The sequence below is a fragment of the Patagioenas fasciata genome, chromosome 10 (genome assembly GCF_037038585.1).
Source record: "Patagioenas fasciata isolate bPatFas1 chromosome 10, bPatFas1.hap1, whole genome shotgun sequence".
In the NCBI taxonomy this organism is placed as follows: domain Eukaryota; kingdom Metazoa; phylum Chordata; class Aves; order Columbiformes; family Columbidae; genus Patagioenas; species Patagioenas fasciata.
The window spans coordinates 14,235,816-14,261,203 of NC_092529.1; the positions used below are offsets into that span (position 1 = coordinate 14,235,816).

Consider the following 25,388-nt stretch of genomic DNA (forward strand, 5'->3'; position numbering starts at 1 on the left):
ACGTTGCTGAACTCCCAGCATCAGGTCCTTCCAGGGGTGCTCATTAGGAGTCCCCCCAGAACACAAAGCCATGCCCCAATCCCCTCTATGAAAAATACCTTTTAGAGCAAACATATATGTGTATGCACTGAAGTAGACTGCTGGGGATTCCCGTGTTCAGGGCAACTGCCAAGATCTGGCTTTGCCTTATTTTTTCCAGCGAGTTGTGGTGAGCAGCTCCAAGGGTCAACTAAGGCCAAGCTTCAATGATCTGTAAAAAAGCTTTAAGGGCACATCCATCAAAGACATAATTACCATCCGAGCCTAGTTAGGCTAAGTAAAAATATTAGGCACGGCAGCATAGATACCTATGCAACATGCTTCCTTACCCAGGGCCCCAGCAGCCCTCAGCCCACAACAAAGATAACACCACGGTGACGTGACTTTGGTAGACATTGAGCCATCTCTGCTAATGCAAGCTTGGGTACAGCCATCTGCCATGCGATGGCATCTTCAAACATGGCATAGATGACCTCAGATCTGGACCAGTGATGCACGTGTGGAAGGCTGGAAATCACATTAGCCTTTACCAGACCCTTACAATCCTCGAGGGGATTTCTTTCAAGACACCAGAGATGGCAGATGGCCGCCAGGCACCATACATGCCTAGCCCTAGAAAAGCCATAGAACTGCAGAAACTCCAAGCTACACACAGCACAGGCCTCAGCAGCCATGGGTGTGGGTTCTTCTCCCCATGGCATTACAGCCCAGCAGCTGCCACAGGATGCCAGAGATATCTGAACATCGCTTACATTCACAGCTCTTCCGAGGAAAATAGAAAAAATAAGAGTCACACCCCTAAAAACACTGATGAGAAAAAGACATCCAAATTTGTTTTCATCCATTTAAAAGCCTATAAGCTTTAGTGTTATTTATTGGCAGATCAGTCTGCTGTGAGATAACGCTTTGCAAAAGGCTTGCTGACACACGCTTTGGTGCACTTTCACAGGGTGCTCCCGCGGAGCCGCACACAGCCCTGAATAGGCTTAAAATGCATTTTAACAACCTTTCAGTACATTTCTGGCTGATTTTGCCAAACTATTTTTTGTGTGCATTATAGCTTCCAAGATTAAGAAATATATCTTTAATCTCCACCCTTATCTGTCTCCTTCAGCACTAAAGGACTTTTCCAATTTCTTGCATGAGAGACTCCAGCTTTGAGAAGTCACCAGACCATGGTGGCTGCCTGTGGTGGCTGTCCCAGGACAGGAGAGTGGGGATAGGTCCTACCAGGGCTGTGCTGGGCATGGGTGCTACCAGGGCTGCTGCTTGCAGAGCATCACCAATCTGAACCGCTGCAACACCAGCCCGCAAACTGCCTCTGCTGCAGACACCAGCTCCTCCTCTCCATCTCCCTCTGCTCTCTTGCTCTGGTTTGCACAGATCTATGCTAGCATTGCCACAATGGACATAATGAAAATAGTTTGAACTCATCAGAAAAATAATTCTTAATGGTCTTTGTCACATTAACTTGGGTAATGTGCTGCATACAAGCGCAGCTCACCTGGAAGGACTGTGTGATTAATGCACTCCCTCTTGCTCTCGCCACTGTCCAGAGATGAAGTGTCATGATTACTTTCACATGTTAAGCATTATCAGAGCATGATTGTGCAGTTAATAATAAAGGAAAACCTATTTCCCATACCAAATGAAACAAACTCTGCTGACTCCCCTCCTCTGCTTCCTCCAGTAACACCTCTGGCACAAAGAGCATCCACTACTCAGCCACAAGTCAGGGGTTCCCTGTGGCTCCCCGCAAACAGCACATTCCCACCGCAGCCCCTGGTCCAGACTTTCCTGAGAGATTTAAGAAGTAGCTCTAAAAATACGCTAATGATCCCAAGTAAGAAATGGGGATAGGGAAACTATCACTGTCATCACACAAGTCCAGTCCTCACAAATGTCTCCCTAAACCAGGTTATTAAATCTGCTGATACAGGAGTGTATTCAGCTTAATAGAAACATGCAAGAGATATGGTTATTAATAACTTCCTATAGGAAATTTGTGTTTTGCATATTTATCGTACATGAAGTTCAGATAAAATCTACAACAAAAAGGAGCAAGAAAGTTAAAGGAAGATTTCCAACTTTATTTTGTAGTATCACCTACTAAACTCTTTGCCACTAAAAGAAAGAACTGAGGTAGGATCTTACATACTTATCTGAATTTGTGTAGGCTAATTAATTTTCTGTAACCAGTGCTGTTGGCACTCTGGTGCTGATGAACTGCTCTTTACCAACACTGCCTGGACTGTCTGCATCAACAGATGGGAGTAAAACGGCTTCTCTAAATCAGAAACGAGTGACAGCAACTAGATTGTTTTGCAGTCCTGTGAAACCAATCTCAGGTAAAATTCACATCAGAATGTCATCAGGATTTCTCCCTGAAATATTCCTTTACATAAATTTTGTAGTACAGTGGTTCTTAAAAACCTCAGTACAAAAAGAGACCTAATCAGTTCCTTAATATCCTTTCCTAATTTGTTTATAAGTTAAATAATATTTCAAAAAATAGATGATATATTGCAAGAGACTCCTTATTTTAATAACTTATCTTCAGATATGGAGAAGAGTATTGCTAAAATACTAGAAGTGTTAAAACAAAATTTCAGAATTAGAAAGTGCTGAAGTATTTCAGCTTTCCATTACATGCACTTAAATTTTGCAAGATAGGATTCAATTAGTCAGTTATTGCACTCAGCTTTAAAACTGTCCTTCTGAGATATAATCTGTCTTCAGCAAAGTTTTGAAAAGAACCTTTAGGACTACACCAATCACAAATTCACTTAAGAGACAAAAATATCATTTTTTAGCCAGATCAGTTAAGTCAGAGGACAATACTAGGGTCCCCTTAGTACCACTTTTTGTACAGCTTCAAGAAAATTAACACCAGACTTAAGTAGTACTGCAGCATTAAACTTGAGACCTACATTATTTAGGAAGGAAAATTTTACTTACAATACCAGATGCCTTTGTATTGCGTGAAGGTTACGTTTTATCCATTTTAGCTTAATTTCAAGCCTCTACAGATTTTTTGCTTTTCTTCTGACCAAGACAAGCAGCAAAAGACTTTCCTTTTCAAGCGTGCTCTTTGAGCTGCTGCTCTCCCCCTCCAGTGATGCTTCACAAACGAAACAGCTTCAACATCTCCACCAGTCCAAACCCCCAAGAAATCTGTGTGTATTCATGTCTTTGAAATTATTTCAGAGGAAAAAAAAGGCACTTCCTTACTTTGTGTTATATTTCAGAAAGTTTAAATGGTCTAATATCCTATTCCTTTTCAATGTACCACAAAGTGCTAAATGGTAAGAATTACATTACTGCCACTGCTTAGATCCCAGCTGATAAGGTGAGCCTTTTACATTTATACTGACTTCTGAAAAAGCTGTTGCTATACTGGTCTAATAATTAATAATTCATGGAGCCAAATTGCAGCTCTAGAAGGATACAGCCATTTTTACTAGTTCTTTCATATTCCTCTGATTTATGTATGACTAAGTAGCAGACTTAGCACAGGAAAAAATTAAAACTTAACACTTCAGGTTTAAAATTAATTCCATACTCAGAAAGGATAGATGAAGCAGGATATAACAATGCTTCTTTTGAGACAAGCACGTGTACAAAATTCCTCAATGTACATTAATTTTATCACATAAAAATAGCTTTGCAGCTAGTAAAATTATAGATATTTAAACCCAGAAATATTTATCACTAATGGGACATTTAGTGCCATGGGAATGCAACACAACACATTAATTTTTGTAATATCTTCACTATAGTCCTTCTTTCATGTTGTCCTTGATGAATGGACTAATTTTTCTGTCCCCTTTATCTATCCCCTCATTGTTTAAGACACTTTTTTTATTGATCCATGTACAGAACAAGATCCACCTAAAGACAAGCACCCATAAATGAATCAATTTTGTTATTTTATTTCTTCCAGAAAGCAGAAATGATGATTTGTAAAATGATCTCTTTCTCAGTCTATCAAGCATACCTTACGTGACATTTTCAAAAGTGCCTAAAACTGTTCTAGAGGATAAGGACAGGGGCCACGATGAAAAACAAAACAAAAAAGAGTAGTCATCTAAAGATACAGGTATACACTGGGGCCTTCAGAAATTCTTAGGCTAATATGGTTTTTCATTGACTTTCTGTTTTCCAATATTTCAGCCTGAGACACCAGCACTGAGGAAATGCTATCTTGGACCTTGGGAGGGCAAGGAGACCTTTGTTAGCAGATGTACCAGGCTCACACTGAAAGTGCCCAAAGCATCATCTGCTTAGAATAACCAGCCTAATCTCTGTCAAATCAGTATTTCAGTATTGCAAAACAGGAAATTTTAAGCCTTCTTTTTAAGCTTGCATTATCATTACCAATTAAAAGATGACTTACTGCCATTTAATGATTTGAAAAACTACTTCCTCTACACAGCTACTACAGATTCTGGAAGCACACACGTTAAAGAGATGGTCATAAAGGTCAGTACACCCTCTCCTGCCCTTGGGTTCACTTTTTATCCTCCTCCACACACTCAGTCTCTGGTTATTTGCTGTTTTATCTCAGTAGATGCAGATACACAACATGAGCATTGTTCTGCTGTTATTATGACACAAGTTAACATTGAACTTAAAAAGCTAAAGTTGCCTCCTCCATTACAGCTGAGCTGCTGAAAGCCTGCAAGAAATGCCTCTTTATTAAAGAGTTTAAAGCCAGATAACAGCCATTAACGTTTCTGATTAGCACGCGTTTTAGAGCTGCAAACTATTCTTGAACAACGATACACCTTAAATGGAAACCACATTTCTTGGAAGTCACTTTGTGTAAGAGATTCAATTGAAGTCCAACATTTGGCAGCTCTATGAGAAAACATGTAATTTCTAAACAATTGTTCATGTGGGCTGCTGAAATCCTGGCTATTTGCTCAGCCTTCAACTTGCTATCACAAATAAAAATCTCAGAAAACCTAATTAATGCAGCTAGACTGTTTAATCTTTTTAAGAACAACAACAACAAAAAAATCAGTGCCAAGAAGAAAGAAACATGTTGCTTTGTTTTTTGGGAAAATACATAAGGGCAAAATTTTCATAACTTTAAATAATTAGGTCTTAAATTGAGGTTTAGCTTCCTACAAGCTTAAGTTTCTCAGAAAATTGCTAATTCCATATCATACACTATAATCTAGCAGTTTTACATTGCCACAATCATTTATATCTCATTTTGAGCTCAAATATCTAGTGATATAAAGTTACTTAAGCAGAGAATACAGAATTTTAGAGCTGCCCATGTCTGGCTATGTTGCACAGAGGTATTTACATCCACAAGTATATTCCAATGCATCCAGCAGCAAAACAAGCTAAAATGTACTGCTACAGATCGTTTTCCTGGAAAATATAATGATCCAAAGTGCCCCAAAATGAATCCTTCACCAACCTTTCAAGAAACTAAAAGTGTCCACCAGAGACAATTGCTGGATGTGTTAACTCTAATCTTAATTTTCTTTGCTTCACACTAAAGATGAGAACACAAGACGGTTGTTGTGTCTGTGCATCCTCTCCAAGGCTGGCTAATGACTGCTGCTAGACTGATTAATATTTTTACATTTGTCCTAGATAATACTTTTTTTTCTTCTTTTTTCAGAATGGATGGTAAAATACTGCAATGAGTTGCTCATAGAGGTTGTGGAGTCCTTGGAGATACTCAACACTCAAATGAAAAAGTTCCCAAACAACCTGACTTGACTTTACCTTCTTGGAACAGGAGGGTGGAGTAAATGACCTCCAGATTCCCTGCAACCCACATTATTCTCTGATTTTTACAGCAAAATAGACATAAAAGCTGCCCAAGTGTCAGAGGCTGGAACTGGCAATGAGCAGAATAAAAATTGCATGTACACAGGCACACTTCTGTATTTAAAAAGACAAAAAACAAACAAAAACCAAACAACAACAACAAAAAACACAACAAAAAAGACCCCAACCAACCAAACCCTCACAAGACACTGAGACTTATTATAAGTAGCTCATTCAAAGAGCTCCAGTTATTATATCCGTTATTTTGAGATAAAATAATTTTATTTGTTACTAAAAGATACATTTAAAAGGAAAATTGTTCGTTGACACTAACAGGAGTCAATGATGTCCAGCACATGGAAATATTCAACACCCTGGGACACTTTATCAAACTTGAACCAAACTTTTAAATTAAATCCTGACACTGTATTTAGCCAATAAGTGACTGATCCAACCATGCTGAAGAATGACTATAGAGAGGTGGTGGGTTAGTGTTAATTTATCAAAATTCAGTTTAAAAATCAGTTCCGGTTATGTTAATTCCTAAGGAATCGGAAAACCTTGGTTTTGACTCCTGGAAAGGCACAAAGTGCAATATAATTGGAGAGTCATCATGACTAATAGAGAAAAATAGCAGGAGGTACCTCAGAGAGGTATTACTTCATTTTGTAAAGCAGAAACATCACAGAAAAACCTCTTATGAGAAATAGTGACCTTAGCCTCAAAGAATCTAATTCAAGGTGAATTTAGATGCAGAATTTTATCAAGGACTATTTCTTTTCTCTAACAATTTTGTTTAATGCTTGTTTTCTTTTTCTACAGATTTAATAACATCCACTCCTAAACATGAGCTGTATCTTGCATGTGCAGAGGGCAGCCTTGCTTCTCAGTTCACACATACCGATAATTAGAAGCATTGCACCTGTACTTAGCTCCACTTTCTGGGATGAAAGATGCAGATATCTGTTTTAAGAGGCTCTGACAAGCATTCAGTTTTATCAGCCTGTACAAATACCCTGTAACTTGTACTGTGCCAAATTTCTTAACCCACTATTCACCTGAAAGTACACACTCCCAGTATTTAAACTTCTAAAGCTGAGATTTCTAGGCTGGACATAAGATTCTGTGTATACCATAAACATCTCAATAGCTGAGACCACTTTTTCCAAAGCCATTTAGGGCCACGATGAGCTTCCAAGGAGCACTCAAGCAGCCCAACAATCACTGACAGTACCCTATGCCATAATGAAGCACCTCTGCACATCTCTGCTGTTAGCTATCTATATATTTATGTTTATCCCAAAGTCCTAAAAGCCAGTATTAGAAATGAATTAGGCTAAATAAATCAGGACAGGAAACAAGGGCAATAATATTCACTTTCAGCTAGAGGGCAAAATCAAAGTTAATGGAGAACACAGAAAAAAAAAATCAGACTTACGTTGGTTTTTGGAATCCGACCTGTGTTTTACAATTAAACAGGGGGTTTGTCTTTTCCTTCAGTTTTAAACTGCCACCATTGCTTTCTAGCTGTGAAACCATCATCATGCAGACAAAACTGGGAAAAGATAGAAGGAAACCCATATGGCCCATTAATGTCTATACACACTGAGTTTATACAAGTGCACAACAGGAGGAAATTACCACCATCTCTGGTATCCTCACACCCACGTGTTCTCATAACACTGGGAAAATTGTGTTCCACCACAAAGGTGAAGGACTGAGTCCACACAGGACAAGGTGAGCACATGCATGGGCGCAGAGATCAAGTGTGCCATCTTGTAACTAAACATATTTTAAATTAATCTAACATATTAATTGTGTTGGAAATGCCAAAGGATGTTTGGAATAAGTGTCCATCATAACTTTCCACAGATGCGCAAGTTAAATTTGACAGTAAAATAATAAAGAAAATCTCAAACTCAAATAAACTTTACCTATTTTAGACTAAGAATGTGCAAGGGGCACATCTGCTAAAGGTCTGGGCTAGATCAGATGTATGACTGTACTGTTTTATCTTTTCCTAAAATCAGATTTTTTTAATGGATAAAAATTGTTTGAAATTGCTGCTAACTGCTGCACTTTTTTTTTTTTTTAGTACAAGTCTAAAAAGTGGACTACAGTAACATCTCCAGTATTAACTCTCAAAATTTAGGTAGAGCTATCTGTCAGCTGACCCTAATATCACAAAGAGAACATTAGGCAGACTGGCAAAAAGCCACATCCAGTTTGAAACATGTACTGAACATTTCCTCTGTCAGATGAATCTTTAATCTATTTATAATCTGTTTCCTCTAAACAGCACTCCACGTTTTACCTTGTATCATTTTCCACATAAATGCCATGCCACAGAGCTAAAACACATGTCCAAATAGAAAAGTAGATATTTATTTATTGAAACAAAATGTTTAAGATATTGACCTTGTTATAATTCAATTTATAGTCATTATTACCAGAACAACTCAAAAGCAATTCCTGTCATCTTCCTCACTGCAGTGTTTTGGAAACTAAGGTCCCTGCATACAACAAAGCAATTCTTTCCTTATTGCCTACCTTTGAATTAGAAAACTAAAATACTGACAAAAATCAAAGTCTTCTGACACTTCTTTCCAGGAGAAATTGTCTTCAACCCATATTGTTGTGAAGTTGATCTAGATAATTAACATAATCTTCTGTAAATCCTTCATACACAAAGAATTCATCTGAACCTCTATAAGCCAGCCTCCTCTTCCTGTCCTGAGTCAGATTTCCCCTTTCACTGCAAGAAACAGGGAGCCTAGAGTGTCAGGCAGAGAGATTTCAGGTTATTGTCTAGAATCCATCTGAAATGAGATAAAGCTTTTTCAGCCACTGGTAGAGGAAAAAAATGGTGTGGATGCAAATGCAAATGTTGGGGCTACTCCCACTCACATACCCTGCAATTCACTAGGAGAGCAGCCATGCAGAAATTAGGTTTCCTTACACATACCTTCACTGTGTCTGTATAGAATAAATTAGTAACAAACAAGTTAGCAGCTACAGAGAACCTTTCAATAGCTATTTTACTCATGTATTACAATATACACCATACTTATTTTCTTTCAGAAGCTGCAGAAACTAATGAACAAAATACATGCTGAGGCTTCATGATGATTATGACCTGCTATATATGTCTGATTATGCACCATTCACAGCAGCCAGATTTAAGTCAAGCTTCTTACACTGCATACTTATCCTGCAAAGAAGTGTGGTTTTAGGTCTCATCTCTCTGAGCTAACACATGATGGTAGCTGGCTTCTAGAGCTGAATTCTGAGTTGTTGATACAACTGATAAGCCTCATCTGAGGCCAGAGACCACCCATCCACAGCACTGCATTGAATCACACAGTCCTTGATCAAGAGCTTTGGATGTAAATGAAGAGAAATAAGGAAAAAAGTCCAGCTGTAACAGAATCTGTACAACATGCATTGCATGTTCATAGAATAGTTTGGGTTGGAAGGGACCTTTAAAGATATCTGGTCCAACCCCCCTGCCATGAGCAATAACATCTTCAACCAGATCAGGTTGCTCAGAGTCCTGTCCAGCCTGGCCCTCCAAGGATGGGGCATCAACCACCTATGCCAGTGTTTTATCACCCTTATTGTAAAAAATTTCTTCCTCATGTCTAGAATGTTAAAAAGGGCATCTTGTTAACAGCTATTCATGTGCTTTTCACTCATTAGATGAAGTTTTCATCTCAACCCTAACCCCAAAATCAATTTTCCTACATGAAAAGATGTTTTCATTTGATGCAATTCACATGCATGCTGAACTAACATAACCCTAATCCTGCTTTCTCTTACAAAACCCTCAGACAAGGAGTCAGCATGAGCAGCAAGGACAGCAGTCTGACGTTTTGCAGACACACACAAACCATCCAAGGAGGAAAACCATGTGAGGAAGTCCACGACACAGAGACAGAGCATGACTGAGACAGGCAGGCACTGCTCAGCATCCCATTAGTGTCCTGTGCATTATGGCACAACCTCGTATTTATGTCTTTGATGCTCAGATAGCAAGGTACCCAATCCATTTGGTGCATATCAGATAGCAGGGCTATCAGGGGGAAATCTTTATCTGCTTCATGTAACACCGCTGGATAGAGTATATCTGGAATTCAAGCATTACGATGGTACTTTTGCTATTTTAGTTACACCAGCGATGCACCAGCCCTTCTATCGGCATCTCACACAGATGAAACACAGAAGGAAGGCAGCAGCTTTGTAGGACAATGCCAGAGTGAGACATCTCACCACACTGAAAACAGAAAGAATAAGTAGCAGACTTGGCAACAAAACTGTATACAGCCCCACTGCAACAGGAAAATAAAAATACTTGAGAGGGTTGGATTTTTTTAATTGTAAATACTTGAAATACTTATGTCAGAGACAACACAATGCTGTATCTTTCCCTTTGCACCTGTGATAATTATGCCTGACTGATATAACAATTATTTTTTATGATGTTGCTGAAACACTACATTTTACCATGCATATTTTAAGCAAGAATAGAAATCTTCATTTTCTGTCTTATGGCTGACAAAAATACACTCTCCTAGAAAAACACTCTCTATGTTGCTCAGATTCACCAATTTGCAAACCAGTTCTTCCACTCTTCAGGAGTCAGATACCAACAAAGAACAGAGAAAAGAATAGAGGCCTTTAGTTTGTTTTATTCCAGACTTTAAGCACACTCTTTTCTTGATGTTCCTAATATTTCATCTTTGCTACTGATATGTGGATGTTTCTTTAATACCTTTCTTTTTGTAGGTCATATTCTCATTACATTTAGAGATGTTCCCTTAAAGGTACTGAATAAGAGCATATTACTGTTAACGCAGTTATTCAGACGTTTTGAGATCAATGTTGTGTGACCCATAAACAGGCTGCAGAGAAGATTGGCAATGTACTACAAGAGAAAAATTCCAGCTACATAGCATAAACTGATCCTCTTCAACAGAGCTACAAGGTAGATGAACATCTGGAACAAACCCACAGTATTTAATATGTCAAAGAAATCCAGTTACATAAAAGAGTTTTCTATTTTACAATGTCATCTCATTTTATGACTTCACAGAATTCCGATAACATAAAATTTCTAGGAAAACAGTGTCAAAAACTACTAAAATGAAAAACCAAGTCAAGAGAAAGTCCTGCTGCCAGCAGCATTAGTTTTGATTTAGAGTAGTTTCTCTGCTTGAAAGGGTCAGATGCTGTTCTGGAGCTTCTGGTTCACTCCTCAACAGATAACAAGATCGCCATTAAAAAGATAGCAGGTAGTTGAACAATCCTAATTACACCCTTTCTGTCACCTCCCCTCAATTTAATATATTTTAAAGATTATAAAGTTTAGGGCAGTAAGGACTGTAAGATCTACACTTCCCTCAGTTGTGCCAAATTTGAGACTACAGACTTGTCTGAAGGAGACACAAGGGCAGCAGGCAGTACTATTCAAATATGAAAAGAAACTAAAATAAAAACTGATTTACTTCTTTCTTTGATATTCTTATGAAGATCTACAAATAGATCTCAATTTTTATAGCCTTTAAGGGCAACGCATCATGAAATTTAGTCTTTCAAACTGAATTTAAATGCATTCTTAAATTATAGAAAAAAGGCTTTTGTTCCCATAAGATGGCAATCAAAAACAGGCACACTAAATAACGTGGCTGTTATGAGTCTAGGCAATTTTATTTTCAATAAAAAAGAATCCCTTTTATCCAAAAACTTTGATTAATTATTTTGCATCAGGAAGAATGAATCCATTTTAATTGTAGCAAAAAAAATCATTATTGATTAAAACATCATTTAAAGTAAGACATTGCAGAACTGAAAGATCATTTCTGCTCTTTCCAAATTAAGCATACAAAACTAAAATTTAAACTGTAAGTAAAATGCCATATATTGCATTGGAATGAATTTCCAATAATAGTAACTACTTTGTATTGGTACAAACAAACTTTGTCTTAATTAGATTGACCTTTAAAAGGCTTCTCAGGCATTTGAGAAATGTAAATACTTAAAAGTATGATTCATTCACATTCTTGTTTGCTCAGACAACTCTAAAAGCTTCAAAACACAAAGCTGGGGCCAATTCCATCCTTCCCACAATTCTGCTGGGGGCAGTACAGCCAAGCCCAGAATGAGTTTGGTCCCTTCTAACTACACAGGGGCTGGGGACAACCTGGACATTGCGTACACATTGTGACAACTGTGAAATACAGTAGGAGCTATAGCAAGTAGTTACTTGTGAGATGAGCAAACAGGTGATGGGGTTGAAGATGAAGTGGCATCACTGTATCAGAACCACAGTTCACGTTATTTGCCCACAGATCTTAAGAAAAATTCCTATTTTTAGCATGAGTCTATAGACTACGGCATGTCTCTGTCCATGCAGATAAGTCTTTATAAATTATTCCCCATAGTTTGTGTTTGTTGACTTGTGAAACGTCTCATATATAGAAGACTCTCATGTCGACACAGGTAACTTGCAGATTCTGTTGCAGAGCAATTTTCTTTTATTGATGCTGACCTTATCCTTGTCAGAATGAGGAAGTGAATTTGATATAAGGGAGTTTATTTCACTGGTTTATAATGTTATTTCACACCATGTGGACCTCACACATCAGAGGATAACAGAGCTCATGTTTCAATGCTCAGTCTTGCCATCTCTCTCTTCCTACCTCTTCTTCCAAGTGACCACTGCACAAACCTTGCAACCAGCATAATAATAAATAATAGATAATCTTACTCAGCAAGACACTGTGTACAAGAAAGCTGTAGAATTTGGAATAAATCCAAAAAATATAGTAACAAGCCCCAGACTTTGCCTGAAAATCAAAACCAGACATGGATGTATGTTTTACCAAGGTCTAGAAAAACTAGAGTCAGATCCTTAGAAATGTAACTTGTATACATAAATACACCATTAAAAGGCCAACACAATCCTGCACAGGCTGCCTGCTATGTGTAGGTGTGTGCAACCTTCCCTTCAAAGGTAGTTCACATCCTCAGGAGTCCGTTGTGCCAGCAGAGCTCAGGAACAGAATAAGCATCACAGCATCAGCCATCACCATGCACCTACGCCCACACAAAGCCTATTCCACCTCATCACTGTGCGTGCTCCTGATTGTTCGTTTGAAACTGTCAATTTAAAACATTTCTCTCATGAACTTTAGCTCTAACTAGACTACAGAGACTGTGAGTGTTCCTAGCAATAAAGGAAGATTAAGGCTTGGAAGGACAAGCAAGTATCATAAAAATAACAGCGTATAATTGGGTAGCCTACCATAGCTTGTGAAGAGAAATGTGCAGGTCAAGCAAATGGAGAACCAGGAGAAATGACCTTAAAAAGTTCTGTCTGGGGACAGACTGATGATGGTCTCATCAGCATTCAGGTCCACCACCACAGTCTGGAGGAGGCAACATAATGCAGAAAATAGAAAGGAGGGAGATAGAAGAGCAGTGGGGAAAACAACATCTTTCTTAATTCAGCCCGGGAGGAGATAGAATCCAGCTGTCTACAGCCAGACTTTTTTTGTCTGTTTTGAGTCCTCTGGTCTGTGACGCACATTAATATATTTTCAGTATCACATATAATCTTTAAGAAAGATTAGTGACTTACAAAGAGAACAGTTAGTAGAAAGGTGCTGTTGAATCTTTTACTGCATACTTGTATTGTTTTATGTGAACTGAGAGGGGTTTTGGGTGAGATTTTCAACAATGCTCCACAGAGTGAGGTGCTCAGTGATTTTCAGCAAGAGCCAGACACCAATCTGGCTTTTATGTCTTTGAGAATCTCCTTTTACTTGTAAGCTTTCCAAGACAGATTGTGGTTTCCTAGGTGTTTATATAGCTCCTTTGGCATTTGGGTGTTACAGCAACATAAAATGGTATTGAGAATTGGTTATTTTCCATCATCTAGCATTTTCATCATGTTTTTACAGCTTTTTATAATGAAAAAAGATTTTTTTGAGAAAAAAGGATAATTTTGTAAAAGCATACATACACACAATTTTCATACATGTTTACACATTATCAGTGAGAAACTGAAAAACTCCAAAATTCTTTTTTTTCAGGATTCCATTTTTCAACCATAATGCTTTTACCTGAATATTTTCAACAAAAAGTGATCTTTCTAAATTTCAGTTCTAAGCTTCTTCAACAGAAATGAAAATAAATTGTAGGTGTAACGAAATGAGAAACTCCCACTCAGCTAACAGCGCCTGCACTCTGCAAAGCTGGAAGCTCTGCATTTGTGGACTACACAGGAGCAGCTTTTTGGCCGTCAGCTGAAGTCCCTGCAATTCTCGTTCCAACTCTCCCCAGGACCCCTGAGGCAGGAGCATCCCAGCACAAGACCTCAGGAAAGTGCTCTGAAAGATTTTCCTACCAAAACTTCTGAGACAACTTACCAACACATGCCAATGAGACGCAGCGCAGCAGTCACAGAGGTTCAGTTTCTAATTTCCATTACTTCACTGCGGTAAGTTCATAATTAGACAATCACAACAACATGACTTAAGGTACAAGATGAGAACTTCCCCATAACCTCAATCTCTTATTGTGCAAGGGGTGAACAGCAGTGTAATCACTGGCAGTGCTGCTTGTCATCAAACCCTTTGAACTTTTTCATGGTTTAGCATAAGTTTTGATTCAAACCTTCAGGCAAGGTACAATGCAGAGTCCCTGCACACACATTGAGTTATTTATACATTAAGGCTTGTTCCCCCTGCACACACACACTGTTGCTTTAATGACAATAAAAAATAAAAATTATAATTTTAAGCAGGAAGAAGTCATCCCCAGATGAAATATACATGCAAAAACCCCAAATCAAATATTCTGACCAGGAAGGTTGACTCTGCTCAGGTCAAATGTGAAGACAAGCTACAGGAGGTAAACTTATCTGTTTTGCCATATGTCACCCCATCATACTTATCCTCAGACCAGTTTGCTCTTTCAAATGTCATTAAAACTGACTATATTGAAAAATGCCTTAAGATTGCAGGACCTGTGGTGCTCCCGACCCATGGTATTTAAGTCTAGAAAAGATTTTCACCAATATGCTATAAAAGAGCAGGCACGTGCTCCATTTGTAGATATGCAAGACTTGGTCCTGCTAGGTGATGACAGCCCTCAGCTCTCATCAGCCTTAAAATGAAGAAGATATTCAGATACTCACAAAATCTGCCCTGCACTAAAACAAAAGACATTTAACTCCAGATGCTGCTCAAGTTGCTCACATACAACACTTTAAACTTCTCACTGCAGCTGACAAATGTAAGACATATTATTACCACTCTAGTCTTTTTGTATTAATAAACAACAATTAAGTGAAGCATTCATGCACAGCACACTGCCTGTTATTGTGTTTATTTTTTCATAAAGCTTTTAAACAACTGAAAACCTAAAGAAAAGCTGCTGAGCTACTTCTCCTATGGAAAGTTGCATGAAAACTATGCTGGACTCACTGTGTCCCAAGTCATCAGGAATCCACCTGTCCCTGCCCTATGTGACTTACCTGCCACGGTGGGCACTTCAGCTCACAGATCCCAAACACGAAGAATCCAGCATTTTCACTGCATATTCAACACTCATACCAACTTTTTTTTTTTTTATTATTATTTTTTTTTTAATTCTACCCACACCACACTGTTTTTCTAGAAATTTGGCTGAGATTTAAGAGGTATGAAATCTTAGGGTCTTTAGAAAATGCAACGAAATCCCTCTAATTATTCTTATAGTGATTCATTGATTCTTTGGTGGTCATTTTCACATACGGTTTATTTCAGAAAGGACAAACACATTAACAGATTAGCTCTGGCACTTCTAAAGTACACACCAGCACCTTGAGTTTTCAACAAGTTTTATTTTGCAAATGGGAACCAATAAATATCAAGAAACGCTGATTTTGGTGAAAGAATTGCTATGTATTTAATATATTTACTTCATTTCAGGTACTATCAGCTCCAATAAATATGCATGATGCTGAAGTTTAGGTCACCAACTTTACTGCATTAGGTTGCTGCCAGTCATCCTACAATTTCATGGTGTTCTAGCAGCAGAGTTTACCATCAAGACCTGTGTTCAGCTCAGGCAACTGAGTGAAAACATCAAACATTGGCACAACAGCCGCCAGCAACAGAGCAGCACAATGGGAAAAATGTAGAGACACTGGAAAGCTTATGGTTCATTTTAAGCATGCCAGCCCCTGCTCCATGTTACCAATGATGCCCCTTGAGGAAGAAACACTGCTCAGACAGAGACACAGATATTAGGTTTATGGCAGAGATTTGTTCTCAGGATTTCCAGGGATACCCACAGGCTCAGCCAGATGGCACAAGCTGGAGCCCATCTCCTTTGGCTATCGCTCTCTTCCACTGTAATGACATCCACACGCAGTAATATATGCTGTCCTGGTGCTATACTAACAGATTTAGAAAATGAGCAGCTAACAAAACAAGAAACAAGATGGAGAGTTAAATTCCACGGAGATCTGGCCACCCACATCAGAATTCATGTGAAATTAATCCATTCAAAATCCACCACAATCCTGAAAATAGCCACATATCACCCAGGGACTGTATGCTATGAACTACAAAAAGCATCAGCACACAGGGTGCAGAAATCTGTGTCTAGACCCCTAGTTTGAAGTGGCTATGGCTGGTTTTAGTTCACATATTACCAAAATGAATGCAATACTTCTTTATAAAGCATTTGCACCTGCCACCTCCAACCAAGGACTGGGTTTCCATTACATTATAGACTGCTGGATATGCTTGTACCAAATTATACGAGACTTTACCTCTATTTAGTAACATGGCAAGAGGCCCACTGCTGACAAAATTCTCTTTGGGCTAACATGGAATAAAAGACTGCTCCTATACCCAAATTCATATAGCCTAATTTACCATAGGTCTAGGCTTACTTCCACAGCAGACTTATTAATAAAGCATGAAGTTCATTAATTCTCAAGTACTAGGGAAAAAAAAAAATCACAATCCTTGTGCAACTTGTTAAACATTTCTCCTTAAATCCTTCCTTAACAAAAAAGATTTTATCCAGAATGCTAGACTTAAGAGATCTGAACAAAATTACAAAGGCGGCATGTCATATGGATATCCTTAGTTCCCCAGCAAGCTTGGTTATCAGCTGCCCCATACATGTTTGGCTAGAGGAGTTGCAATTTTCATTTACTGGAACAGAGTTACATTAAGAAGTGTCTTTATGCTTCTCTTGCAACTTACACAACACGATGCTGTGTATTTCTGCTTTGCGCTATATGTTAGAAATGTGTACATCTCAATTATTTGTTTGCTCAGGAGACTTTTCCAAACAGAGAGTAAAGGCTGGCTGAACGTTACCTCTCTAAGGGCCATGTAACTCATTCAAATGACACACGTGGGCTTTGCAACATGAGATGAATCCACGAGCCATCAGCTAACACAAGAGGCGCAGAGCGACGTACTTCATTAACCACATACCCTGCTGGATTATTACTGCTTCAATAAGTAACAATTCCTGCACCTATTACTCATTTTAAAACCCCCAGATAGAGAGAATTGTCCAAGGAGAATAAAGTGTGCCCTTTGTCCTTTGCAGTGTGGCACCTCGTTGGCCTTGAGGACAGTTCAGTGATCAGCTTCTCATACTCCAGCTTTTTATTTCTGTGCTCTTCCACCCTCCCAGTGTCAGAAATAATTACACTGCTCTTTTTCCTCAAACAGGCTCTCCTCAGGCTTTCTATCAGCACAGCCACAGGGACCTGCTGCTGAACAAATCCAGCTGGAAAAAATCCAGCTACTTCATTCACATCCTTCTTCTGCTCCCTCCAGTCCAGCAAACACTTAGAATAGAATAAACTATTCCAGGCTATTTCACTTATGCATGTGATTTCTTTAAAGTATTTAGAGAGTACTCTTGAATCACATGGGACTACTCAGATATTTACCTGTGTTTTATAATAACAGTAGGAGAACAACTTTATTTTATTTTATTTGCAACATGACAGTTGCTTTTACTTGAGCAACAACACTATGGAATTGGAGCCATTTCTTATTTTCTATCTCATACCCACTAGAACATTTTTACAAGCCATGAATACAAGAAAAATACCTTGCTTTTAGTGTTCTGGGAAATGTTTTCATCTGTACAGGTGATGGGTTAAGTAGTATTTCTGAGGCTTCTCCATTTGCTCCTGAAGACCTCAAAACACCCATCACTTTTTGGAAGATCTCTAAGAGCAAATGGTTAGGGAAACAAAGTACTGTTTAAATGTAAAAAATGATCAGGCTGCCAAGTATGAAAAAAATCAGTTGCTGAAGTTAAAAATACAAAAGTATTATGGTCAGAAAGGAGATTTCTTATTATTATACTAAACTCTGCTTCAGTTGCACCAAAATATTAAATCAGGCTGGATTTTCAACGAGTCTAAACAAGCAGAGAGAAAGAAATAAAATGAAGCCAGCTTCAGTTCTTCCTTGCCATGAAGTCCACAGCTAAGATCCATGCAAACTAATTGCATGACAAGATTATTCAAAACATTTCATATCTACATAGCAGTTCTGTCCATAAGCTTCCTGGAGAGCTTAGTGAGCAATTATAAAACTTCCACTAACTTTAACTTCGGACTAGGCTAAGTTCACACCAAGTTTATTAGCATCTGCTTATCCCCACCAAAAACACATAGCAGACACTTGACTCCACAGTAGAAAAGGTAAAACTATCATCAGTGACCTTCCTAAATTCAGACAGAAGAGACTAGATTTCATTAGTATTCCTAATAAGACAATAAAGCCTCACTGTAAATTACTGGTTATTACCAAATTAAATGGTACAGAACAGATTGCTTTTGTGTGCAGCAGACTCTGCTCTGCTGCTCAACCTCCCTCTCCTATTTGTCAGAACAGGCTGCAATGGATTGATCACACAGTGCTGGAAATAATCAATGTTGTGATGTCACTGAGCTTGAAATCTCAAACACAGAAATAAGTGCAAGTACATTTACTGCTTCCAGAAGATGAGGATCATCAGGATCTTCTCGTCATCAGCTGTGTAACCTCACCCTGGCATGCTAAGCAAGCAGCACATGGTTGCTGTCATTTATCCTTGCTAATTTTGCTGATCATCCTCCTATCAGAGGAGCTCAATCAGCTCTCGATGAGCAAAGCTACAAGGGCAGGGGCATCACTGATCACTGCTCAGGATGCTGTGACTCATCCAGGACATGTGAGGTTACAAACCAGAAGGCAGACCAGCAGACCAGAGAGCCATGATGAACCCTAGGCACAAAACCAGAAAAAATAAAAGCAAGCTAGTTTCTTTGCACCTAAAAAGGATGAAAACTGCCCCTGCCTCCCCCCATGGATTGCAAATGCAACTGGCAAACTGCTGAGTTGGCTTGATGAAAGTTGGGATCCAGAAGAGAGCACCAAGCCAGGGGAACAACACCATTTAGGCTCCTTATCTTACTCAATACTTTCTTTGGCTCTAGACCTTCCAGTTTCACTTCTGGAAATCATCCAGAATACCTTAATTACTTAAAATTTGTATGATACTCCCAAATTACATCACACAGCTTTTCAGTTTCCTTAACTCTGTACACATGGGTCATGGCCACATAAAAGGACAAAGGGGAAAAAAAAAAATCTCATCTTGCTAAGGATTCCCTGGATTTCTCCTTCATTACATGAAAGAGAACAATTCTGGGAAGTAACACCTTACTTTCCACACAGAAAATTTCAGAAGAGACCATAGATGTTAGATTATTTTCATATGATAGCATTATTTCTCTGGTTGACTTTTCAGATTCATCTTTTCTTTTCATCCTATGTCAGTCCTTTATTATAGAATAAAGATCAATTTTGAACTTCTGCTGATTATATGATCTTGGACTTCATGAACAAAACCCTCTTTTATGGGAGACATTAGTATTCACAGTGACAAACCTGAACTTCCATTTTCAGAAAGGTTTAATAATTTTCTAAAACCTCTTGATTTTGTCACAATGAGTTGTATTCAAGCTAACTTTTCTCCTTGTCTTCGGCTATGTCATTTACCTTGAGCCTTGTCTGGGTAATAAGCACTAGTCAAGTCCCTTATTCATTATGTCACTAATTGCAATTTCTTTTCCTATTTATAACAGATAACTTTAACTTCGGAGAAAAACCGTATGAAAGTACTTTTCCTCTTCCTGCGCTGTCCATACAAACCCTTGCTGTTCATCCAAAAAATGAACTTCAAAAGTAGAAAAAGAGAATCAGGAGCCCATCATTCCAGGCTTTTCCCAGTTTGGGATTACACCCACTCCAAAGATGGCCAGATACTCCTTTGGGGCATCAGCAAAGGAAGGTAAGAAAAAAAACAACAAAAAAATCAGCTCTAAACATAGATTGAGTAGTTGTCTTTGAAGTATGGCTGCTTTGGCCAGACCAGGGAGCACTTCAAACAGAAGCTTTTTTCCCCAGAAACCAGGGGCAGATAACCCCACTTCCAGAGAAAGAAACCCAAGGACACACGCACACACACAAAAATCATCATTAAAGAGTTTCTTAGACTAAGATGGCCCATTTAAACAGGAAAATAAAAAGCAGATGGGAATACGGATAATTGAGATGCCTTCTCTAATAAAGTGATTCTTTCTTTCCTGGGAGCTGAGTTACTTTGTTGGTGAAGATTAGAAAAAAATAACTTGGGCTTGGAGGAAAGAAACTGGCACATACCAGTAGTTTCCTACATTTGCAAAGACACAGTATGAGCTGCAGTGGGATGAGAGCAAAAATCACCAGGATACAGTGCAGCATCCAGCTGCTCCAAAGGGTCAATTCTGATGATGATATAATGCTTCACAAGAGACTAACTCCAGTTATTCTCCAAGTCATCTTTTTCCCAAGTGTCTATCGCATGCATTGAGTAGTGATAGAATTAAGCTCAGCTGCTCTCTAGATGACACACCATACTCCAAACATCAAGTCTCTGATGATTTTGTACTGATAAAAAAGCTTTGAACCACGCTCTAAATATTTTGCTCCTTAAAATATTTAATAATCCACTCATTTATTATTCTGTACTGATCAAGAGATTCCAGAGAATCACACAGTAAATTTCTGTAACAAAGTTGTTAGCACTGGGCACAGTTAACTTTCAGCAGCGCTGCTCTTGTGGCTTTGATCTCGTTTTTGTTTCATTGCCATTAGCAATACAGGCTTTTTTTCTCTCCCTCCCCTCATTTTCACCCTGGTTGAGTATTGATGAGGTTAAGAGGATTATTCACTAGCTGCATCCTACCACCTGCTCTTCTGATCCTTGGCTTTCAGGGCTTTTAATACATTGTACACATACCTTGGGCTCAGTTATTACAAACACTGATAATCTTCCACTTCCTCAAGGCTTGTTTCCATCTTATTTGAAGATAGCTGTAATTACTAATCTCCTTTTAAGGTTTAATTTCATTACTAATCTTCCTTTCATTTCAAAGGAGACTCGAAAGTTAGAGAGCCAGCAATGACATCTGTAGAAAATAATGACATCTGTAAAAAATATTTAATTGCATTTTTTGTACAGAAAGTTTTAGTTTGACTTCCAAAATAACTATAGATCTATTCTGATATTAGCGTTCAGCAGACCTGTAATTCCTCCTCCACCATTTCTCCATGCTTGCTGACAAAAAAAGCCTCTATAACCTATTGTTGAAAGATTTTTCATATCTTTTTGCAATTTTATTTCAATTGGATTTTTTCCCACTACTTTTCCGTGTACTGTTCCAGATCAATGACAACAGTTTCTTTCAGTCTGCAAGATTTGTGGTATTGGAACAAGAACTTTTTGGTTCTTGCTTTGATTTGATCTACATATGGAAGACAGCATCAGGTTGAAATTAATCTTCTATATTTGCAATAGAAACCCCAATAAAATAGCATTCCTCCAGTTCATGTCTAAATAAGATGTATGAAAATGTATTTTAGTACATTTGGTTGCATTTTTTTTTAAACAAAGTTCTACTTTCACACGGTAAATAGTCAACTCAATTTATTGCCAAAGGGCATCCTTTCTAACAATGGAAAAGCTTTTCTTTTCCTACTTTTCCATCTAGTTAAATTCTCTAGAGGTGGAGTTGACATTTGCCAGCTGTTTTTTGTCCTCATGTTCTCTTTAATGTCTCAAGAATATCTAGGTCTACCTTGGTGAAATGGGTAAATTCCACACATGCTCTCTTTTTCATGTATAACAAAACGTAGATTATGTGCAGATTAACTGCATCATATAAATCACGTATTTGTAGGTCATGCAGATACTACTTCTCACTGAAGGAATGGATTGACTTCAAGTGAGACATGTTATGATGCATGGCAGACAGTGTGTTCACTGCCTGAAGACCATTTCCCATCCCCAAAATGAAACTTCAGAAGCAAAGGTATGAAATAGCATGTTAAAAGCAGGAACAAAGCCATCTGGTTCATATACAGAGAAAGACAATTTGATAAACTAAGATACAATAGTATATATCAATCTAATATTAAGTCCTAGACAGAAATTCCAATCCCCCTTTGCCCTGTTCCACCGTCTTAGTGAAGCTGTGTATTTCCCCATTAAGAGACTCAGCAACCCTCCCCCCAAAATTGCATATGTAATTTCTTACACTTTGATCTTCTGTAAGATTAAATGTGTCACATCAGAAATTGTCATTGACCTGAAGCTGACTGGTTATCTGCTAGGAAGGTGGTATTTTAATTACCAAAGTTAATTACCATCTCCATGGAATACAATTTCCTAACTTCATGGCGTTGTAAAACAGGAAATTGAGAGTACAAGCAGTGCAGAATCCACAGAAGGTCTACACAAAGGCTTCTGTATGACTAATTGGTCTGAAATTGAATAAGTTAAATTTCTGTTTCATGTTCCTTTGATAAGATTATCTTAATTTCTTTATTTTTCCCGCTTAGATAATGTAAAAAGTAAAACCAATCTGCTGAAAGGGAAAACTAATCCATAAGTCTAAAGGGAGAAAGGAAAACAAGAGAAGGGGGAATACACATCTGTTGAGTAGGCTACATAAAGCTCAAATCTTTTACTTCCAACATTTAGTATTTCCAAGCTGGCATGAACATCTTGAACTCTTCAGAAAATTGAACTTATATCTGATTAAATTGCACTTTTTTTTTTTTTTTTAGCCCTCATCTTCTTTAAAAGGCTTCATATATGAACTGGTTATACACAAACTACCAAAATAAGGACAATGATTGTATGTCCCATTAGCTCCCACATGGACCTTACAATGTACTAATACTGTTCTAACATTTTATGCATTTTATATTGTGGGTCTACAGTCTCTACCATCAAAGGAGAAAAAAAAAATTTGAGACACCAAGGAGATTTCATGTGCAGATTTCATCTGCAATATCATGTGTCCCAAAAGGACTTCAACCTCACCAGTAGAGAACCCAGGGGCACTTTCATTTTTACCTTGTCTCAGACTAAGAAATGAGTCATGCTAAGGATGCCTGTGCTGCCAAAACCCTAAGCCAAGCCTGGAGCAATCTCAGGAAACATATCTACAAGCCTGTCTGAAAATTGTTTATGTATTCAAAATGCCACATCAATTCGCATACTCTCGTAACTTCCAGCAAACAAGCAGCAGGGAGAAGGCGGCACCATAACCCAGGAAAGCCCCTGTGGAGGCTGCACTTGGCATATTTGGAGGCTGCGTGCAAGGCGAGAGCGTCCCTCTGAAGTGTGGTGCCAGGAATGACTTGATCCCACTGCCCCAGGGGAGCAGCAAGGATGGGGATTTATTTTCACCTATCACTGTTAATCTCTCTTCTCTCTATCATTTCCCTGTGGGTTGCTAAGGTGACAGATTTGTGTTCCTCTGTCTTCATAACGCTCCTCAGAAAGAGGGCGAGCTCTCTGAGCACTCCTTACCCAATTTGCATGACATTCAGCCCAAAAGTGAGCTGACACAGTGCAGCAAATGGAGTTTTCATCACTCCCAGCCCTGGAGAGATTCTGAGCAGGGAAATGCCCTGGAAAGTCCAGGGAAAACAGACATTTATGTGACTGTAAACAAAATAGAGACAAGTTTTGAGCTCTCAATTGCAAATTTTACTGTCAGAGTGTGCGTGTCTGTGTATCAGCTTCACCAGCTCGGGACCACCACTGTCCTCCCGCAGTCAGAGCCCTTGACGATGCTCTGTGAGGGGACCAACATGCATGATCCCATTGCATCGTTTTGGTATTATTTTAGGTGAGATTTGGGATCATTTCCCCAAATTCAGCTCAGCAAACTGCAGATTTGATATTCAGTCATAGAGTAAGCCACCAGGCACTGGTTTACCTGTGCTTGTAGGGTGCTTGAGAAGACCCCTGCAGATGAATTCCCCTCTCCTTAAAAACCCAACTGCTCGACAAGCTTCAGATTTTTAAAGTATGTTTTATTCTATGTTCAGAAATGAACTCTTGTGTTGGATCCAAATCAAGTTACTTAGTGGTATGTAAAAGCTGTTCATTTTTAAATTGATAGAAGAGGTTTCCGGTGCTTCCAAATGTAAGTTTTTAATTGATGTGACTTCTATGAAATTAAAACAGAGTAAAATTAATGTCTGTACTTATTCTGTTTCAATTATGTCAACATTTCATTTGCATAAAATATTGTTTTCATTCCTCTTTAGTACAACACATAATAAAACTTTGTATTTTTAATTTATCTAAATGAAAAAGTATGAAGGTTCTGCAGCAGAGTGGAGAATCATGTTTAAGAGTCATTTCAGGTTTGCTTTCATTTCACTGAAAAACAAGATTTGGGACCACCAGAACTTCTCTTACAATTGAAGTCTGATTTTTTCAGAGAACTCTGTTTGCCTAAAAAGGTACAGACTTACAATAACAATCACTTGAAGTCTGCTCAGTATTACTGCAGGTCTCATTCTGTTATTGTTTCTCTTATGCAGTAAAAATAATACCTCACTTCTAATAATGTAATGTATGTTTATATTTTTTAAAAAATTGACAAAAAGAAAAACCAAAGATGCCATATCCAAATCCTCTGAACTCAAATGGCTGTTTTTCACCTGGACTCACAGGTCCTCTAACTAAAATTAAATGAAGACTCTGAAGCATCTGAAGTTTAATTACACAGCAGATGTGTCCACAAGTGCAAACTTGAAATGACAAGAGATATATTGCAACACCAAACTTCTGCTCCTTTACTCCTAGCAATTAAGGAGAGAAGAGGCCTTTGAAATGTTATAATACTTATTCGAGAAAATGAATTGGATCCTGAAGACATTTGAGCCTTCTCATCCTCATGGGACACCTGGTCCCTGTGATAATTAACAAAGAGATGGACTTAAATGCAAGACACCTTTCCTGTTGTTGTTCATAAGCAATTTATGAATTGGATAAAATTGCTACAGCTAAATGTTTCAAATAAGCTGGCAATCCCACTGTTTTCTAGCACTGCTCTCAGCTATTTTGATTCTCCAGACACGTAAAAGACAGGAGTTATGCATTAATTATCATCCAATATTCTTAATCAACATCAA

General features: G+C 38.3%; 1 protein-coding gene across 8 annotated transcripts in view; it reads right to left on the reverse strand.

Annotated features, from left to right (window-relative positions):
- The window catches only part of LOC136105736 (contactin-4), a 335,594-nt gene that overhangs the window by 228,328 nt on the left and 81,878 nt on the right, over positions 1-25,388 (reverse strand). The window contains exon 3 of one of the 8 annotated variants that reach the window (XM_071813200.1): positions 7,271-7,387. The exons of the other annotated variants lie outside the window; for them this stretch is intronic. The gene's annotated coding sequence lies outside the window, so the exon portion shown is untranslated. The remainder of the gene's footprint in view (positions 1-7,270; positions 7,388-25,388) is intronic. 8 annotated transcript variants of the gene reach the window in all.